This window comes from Lucilia cuprina, chromosome 3 (assembly GCF_022045245.1).
Source record: "Lucilia cuprina isolate Lc7/37 chromosome 3, ASM2204524v1, whole genome shotgun sequence".
Taxonomy (NCBI): Eukaryota; Metazoa; Arthropoda; class Insecta; order Diptera; family Calliphoridae; genus Lucilia; species Lucilia cuprina.
Genome location: NC_060951.1, coordinates 38,153,293 through 38,159,990, shown reverse-complemented (window position 1 = coordinate 38,159,990; position 6,698 = coordinate 38,153,293).

The window sequence follows — 6,698 nt, the reverse complement described above, 5'->3', positions numbered from 1 at the left end:
TCTAGTTCAGTTCTAGTTCAGTTCTAGTTCAGTTCTAGTTCAGTTCTAGTTCAGTTCTAGTTCAGTTCTAGTTCAGTTCTAGTTCAGTTCTAGTTCAGTTCTAGTGGACTAGACTACAAACTAAAAAAAAAAAAGTTCTAGTTCTGTTCTAGTCTAAATACTGACTTATTCTCAATTATAAATAAAACAATTCATCATAATTTATAAAAATTTGATAAATCCCCTGGTGGAAGTCACAAATTATTATTGAACTGCTTTATAAATTCACAAATTTGAATCATCAGCATTTCCTGAGTTGGTTCATTATACTACGACGTCTATGAGTCTAGGGTATTAAAATACCTTACATTTGCAAAAATGGCCTTAAAGTAATGTTAACAAAACCCCCATCAAACTTAATCACAATAAATAACAAGTAATGCTAATATAAGCAAGAAAATGATAAGAACAAAAGTTAATATAATTCGCAGTTAACAACTCTTGTAAATACCAATATTGTGTTAGGTCTTTTGTGGTATCTCAAATATCGTGTGGAATGTCAGGTAGTTTTAAAAGTGCAAAATAAATGCATTCAATTTTGTATTGCTAATTTTAACTAAAAATAATGTTATTTTTGTTGTAGATAAAAAATATATATGTATGTATATGTTATTTTTGTGGTGTCTTTGTTCTGAGTCAATCGGAACAATAACAAATATTTGAAAAGAAATCTTATCAAACTAATTATTTTGAAATAATGGTGAAATATTATTTTTTCCAAAGTAAATATTTTTTTTTGTATTTGAAGAAGTTTTGTAGCAACAAAGTGTTATAGTGTAAATGCATAAAGTTAATGGACTTTTGAACTGATTGATTAATTATTTAGAAATTATAATGAATATACGAATATTTTTATTTTGTTTATTCAATTTTTTTGGAAAGTCCAGATTTAAAATAACAATTAATTGTTAAAAGGAATTTTTGGATAATTTAACACTCGATGATATTATTTTTTGTATCTTAATCTAACCCCTAAGAATTAGTCACAGCACTAGTCTGTGTGAGTCTTTCTGTTGCAAATTCAAAACTTTTTCCAACATTTGTTAACAAAACCACTTTAGCTCTTGCTAATTGAATATTTACGATAATCATATAAATATAATCCAATATCAGAAATAAATCAATATTATTAATCAATCTTTGAAAATTTCAATAATTTATTAACATTACTACAATTTTGATTGTATTATGCCATTAAAGGTAGGGGAAGCAACAACAGCATTTGATTCTTATCAAATAAATAAATTTATATCGTATTAACAAATAAATACCCATAAACAAATAGATAGATAGCAACAAAAAAAAAATAATATAATAAAAACAAAAACACAGTATTATACATTAGACAAGTCATACAGAGAAAATATATATAAAATACTTGTAGCAAAAAGAAAAAAACAAACCGCAGTTACAGATACCTTTTTGAAATAAAATTAAGGTGACAAAGGAAATTAATAAAATGTTTGAAGTGATCGTAATATATGAACAAAATAAACATATACTAAATATAAAAACATACAAAACTCACCCAAGAATTATCACGAAATTGTGACATTTTTATAAAGAACTCCACTGGAATATTTATCAATTGTAATCCAAACAAATATTAAGTAGAGTTATAGAGAAATTGAAAAAAAATTTCTTACAAAATTTTTAAAAATAAATCTGGTTAAAAAACTGAAATGAAAAGAAAACGATAAAGAAAATAAATTAATAAATGAAAAAAATATTTGATTCAAAAATAAATCTGAGAAATCGTTACTTTTTAATTGTGTTCAGTGTAAAATTTAGAGAGCATTATACATAAAACTAGGTAAATAATTATCATTCCATTGTCTGGGCTATAGATAAGACTATAAGTCAACATAAGATTATATATAATCTGGACTATAGCCTATAATTTGCAATATAGATAACTCTATGGTCTTGACTCAATAGCTCTGGTCTATATATTAAGCCATGGTCTAGTGGGTAGACCAATCTATAGTCTGGACTGTACATCAGTCTACAGATAGTTTATAGATAAGTCTATAGTCAGTACTACATATTTTGTATACTATAGATCAGTCTATAGTCTGGACTATAGATCAGTCTATAGTCTGGACTATATTTCTGTATATAGTCTGGACTGCAGATCAGTCTATAGTCTGGACTACAGATCAGTCTATAGTCTGGACTATAGATCAGTCTATAGTCTGGACTATAGATCAGTCTATAGTCTGGACTATAGATCAGTCTATAGTTTGGACTATAGATCAGTCTATAGTCTGGACTATAGATCAGTCTATAGTCTGGACTATAGATCAATCTATAGTCTGGACTATAGATCAGTCTATAGTCTGGACTATAGATCAGTCTATAGTCTGGACTATAGATCAGTCTATAGTCTGGACTATAGATCAGTCTATAGTCTGGACTATAGATCAGTCTATAGTCTGGACTATAGATCAGTCTATAGTCTGGACTATAGATCAGTCCATAGTCTGGACTATAGATCAGTCCATAGTCTGGACTATAGATCAGTCTATAGTCTGGACTGTAGATCAGTCTATAGTCTGGACTTTAGATCAGTCTATAGTCTGGACTATAAATCAGTTTTTAGTCTGGACTAAAGTCTGGACTATAGATCAGTCTTTAGTCTGGACTTTAGATCAATCTAAAGTCTGGACTATAGATCACTCTATAGTTTGGACTATAGTCTGGACTATAGATCAGTCTATAGTCTGGTATATAGATCAGTCTATAGTCTGGACTATAGATCAGTTTATAGTCTGGACTATACATCAGTCTGGACTTTAGATTCTTCTAGATTATAGATCCGTCTATAGTCTGTACTATACGTCGTTCTATAGTCTGGACTATACATCAGTCTACAGTCAGTTTATACATTCGGTCATAGCCTATGCTACAGATTAGTATTTACTATATATTAGTCTTAAGTCTGAACAAACAAATAATATTTTTGTCTACAATTAAAGTTTTATTTGAACACAAATCACAGTGATTTATGATCTTTACGATAATTTTTCACATTGCATCATTAAATGAATCATTTATAAGATTTTTGTAAACAATTGTTAAATAGATAATTGTAAATAAATCTAATATTTATAATATTTAAAACTATTAGTCATTTAAGTGGAATTATCTACAAGATACTTAAAAGATTAGAATAATTTAGAATATCATATTAATTTCTTTAGAAAACCCACTGTTTTAAAATAAATATAGAAAATGATGGGCGTAATTTAAAAAGTTTATCGAACCCCTTTAATTATCATATTTAAATAAACAAAAATGCATTTCATCTAGTCCCGGATTGAAGATAAAAAAACAACTTTATATGCAGTCATTTAAGTTAAAACAACACTAAATGTTTATTAAATTATATCTTAAACTTGTAGATGTTTGTGAAAAACAAAAAGAAAAAAAAACACGTTTATAAATTTGGAATTTTTGAGAAAAAAAAAACATATTACAAAACCGCCTTAATGAATACTTATTATAACAAGTGTTTTTTTTTCAACAAAATCATTAAATAATTTTTATCTAAAAAACACACACATGCACGAAATCTTAAATATTTAAATAATATTTAATACTCAATGAAATTATCTATATGATAAATTATACATTATGTGAACGTAACATTCATTCAAACCTATAAATATTTAAAAATATTTCTTCAATAACCAAAAAATAAACAAAAATTTAATTTCATTCATTATTACATGAACAAATGTAACAAGCGTAACAAATATTTATTGGCCGCTATTTTCGAATATTGGCCTCTACTTTAGGTGCAAAAAAAGAAAAAATTGCTTGTGTTACGTATATTTGACGTTAGTGTGATGTACTACTGTCATGTAGTTAAACTGTTGTATAAAACAAATCATAGTTAGGCAGTGAAACAAGTAAAAAATAATTTTTACTCACTACACACAGCACAGCAAACCAAAAAAAATAAACAATGTATTTGAATTTGTAAATAATAGAAAAGATTGAAAAAATAAAATAATTTACAAACAATTTTCGGTTAAAAGTTACTGAAGCGTTAATATAGACATGCTGTTGTTGTTTGCTGTTAAATCAAAACAATAACAATACAATACAGTAGCTCTGCAGCAAGTATTGAAATGTGCGTCAATATTGACAATTTATTTCAAATATCAACAATCTTACTGGATTACAGATCAATCTTTCATCTGGACTCGGATTAGTTTATAGTTTAGAACAGCAATCTGTCTTCAATATGGACCAGAGATCAATCTATAACCTGAACTGGAGATAATTTTACAGTCAAGACTATAGGTCAGTTTATAGTCTGCACTATAGGTCAGTTTTTAGTCTGCACTATAGATCAGTCTATAGTCTGGACTATAGGTCAGTCTATAGTCTGGACTATAGAGCAGTCTATAGTCCGGACTATAGGTCAGTCTATAGTCTTTACTATAGATCAGACTATAGATCAGTCTATAGTCTGGACTATAGATCAGTCTTTAGTCTGGACTATAGATCAGTCTATAGTCTCGACTATAGATCAGTCTATAGTCTCGACTATAGATCAGTCTATAGTCTCGACTATAGATCAGTCTATAGTCTCGACTATAGATCAGTCTATAGTCTCGACTATAGATCAGTCTATAGTCTCGACTATAGATCAGTCTATAGTCTCGACTATAGATCAGTCTATAGTCTCGACTATAGATCAGTCTATAGTCTCGACTATAGATCAGTCTATAGTCTCGACTATAGATCAGTCTATAGTCTGGACTATAGATCAGTCTATAGTCTGGACTATAGATCAGTCTATAGTCTGGACTATAGATCAGTCTATAGTCTGGACTATAGATCAGTCTATAGTTTGGACTATAGATCAGTCTATAGTTTGGACTATAGGTCATTCTACAGTCTGAACTATAAATTCGATTGTCGTCTGATCAACAGAAAAGCTTATAGTCTAGCAGCCGCGGATCCAGCTTAAGCGTTTGTGGGTAATTTTTTAAACTTTTTTTCTGATTTTTATATTTTGTATGAAAACTTTTCGGTTTTCGGGGGAAAAATTTTCTTTTTCTTCCATGAATCTGCGCCTGTAGGCGGGAATATAAATCTATATATACACTACAGGGTTTACTCCAAAACTACACTTCGGTGTGGTTAGCAAATTATCACATTGTTGTAATTTTTTTAATTTTGATTTTGGATTTTCATTTTTTTGGTTTTATTTTTAATATTTTTTTTTAATTATTAATTTTGTATTATTTATTTTATATTAATATTATTGTTTTCTATTCACAGTCTCACACACTTCAACACCACTGTACTTTAAATATATTTTAAATTTGCTTTTATATAAAATTGTTGTTATTGTACTTGACGTAGTTGTTAGTACACTGTATATATTGTTATTATTGGTTAAGGTGGATTTATAATGTTTTATTTTTTTATTATTTTTTTTTTTTTTGATATCGTTAAGTTTTATATAATTAACAATAATTAAATACTAAAAAATTATTGAACAAAACACAAAATGTATAGCGGCAACTACAAGCAACAAGGTAAAAAGTTGTAGAAATAAATTTAACGAAAATAATTACAACACTCACTTAAGCTAAACAATTTGTGTTTTAATTTAAATATAAACAAACAATTAAAAATATATATACACACACCTTTGAATTATTAAAAATAAAAGAACTAAATTTTTTATAAAATTTATTTTGAAATTTTTATGTTAAAATAATTTTTTTCTCAACTGCAAATTTTTATAAAATTTTGTTTTATCAATTTTTAGCATAATTTTTTTTTTTTTTTGGAAATATTTTTTTTTCAATTTGAAATTGAACTTTTGTATTAAATTTCTTATTTCACTTTAACAATTTTTTTTTAACACACAGACACTTTCAATTGAATACACGTTACCGCGTTTAAGTTAACAAAACAATTCATAGAAAATATTAAACCGCTCGTAATGAAATCTCGCCGTATACTGAAGAGAGCGCCAAAGTTGTGTCAATGCAATTCAAAGCTCGATCCCCATTAACGACTAAAAATTACTACAAAGTAGCTTTGCCAATCACTAAGTGCTAGTGTTAAGGTTGGCAACGTCTTAATCTCTCAAATGAAAACAAACCACCTGTTCGTGAGTAAGAGAATAATATATTTTAGTAAACAAATAACTTGTTTATCATTTTTTCTCTTTAAAAAATTTTGTTTATTTTTATTATTTGTTCAATGGATTTAGTAATTGATATAAACAAAAGCACGTTGTATGTGTTTTTCTTGTTGTTTTTAACAAGTCGTGTTACGTTTGAAAGTTCGCTCGAATAATTTGATTTCGAACTTGTTTGATAAATCGTGTTTGGTTAACCCTATTCTAGACGAAACAAGTAGGAAAGTATAGTCGGGCATGGCCGACCATATAATACCCTACACCATGAGTATATTTTTAAAATTTTTACTTTTTATAAAATTTTTATTTTTTGTAAAGAAACTTTTATGTTGAATATTACCATAATTCCAAAATATTTAAGCGATTTATTGATAAAAAGCTAAAATTTCTAAATAAGGCTCTATATAGGTCAAATATGGGCCGATCCTCGGTAAATTTGGGAAAAGGATATATTTCTAAATAACAGTTAGTTTTGTTGAGTTTCGTT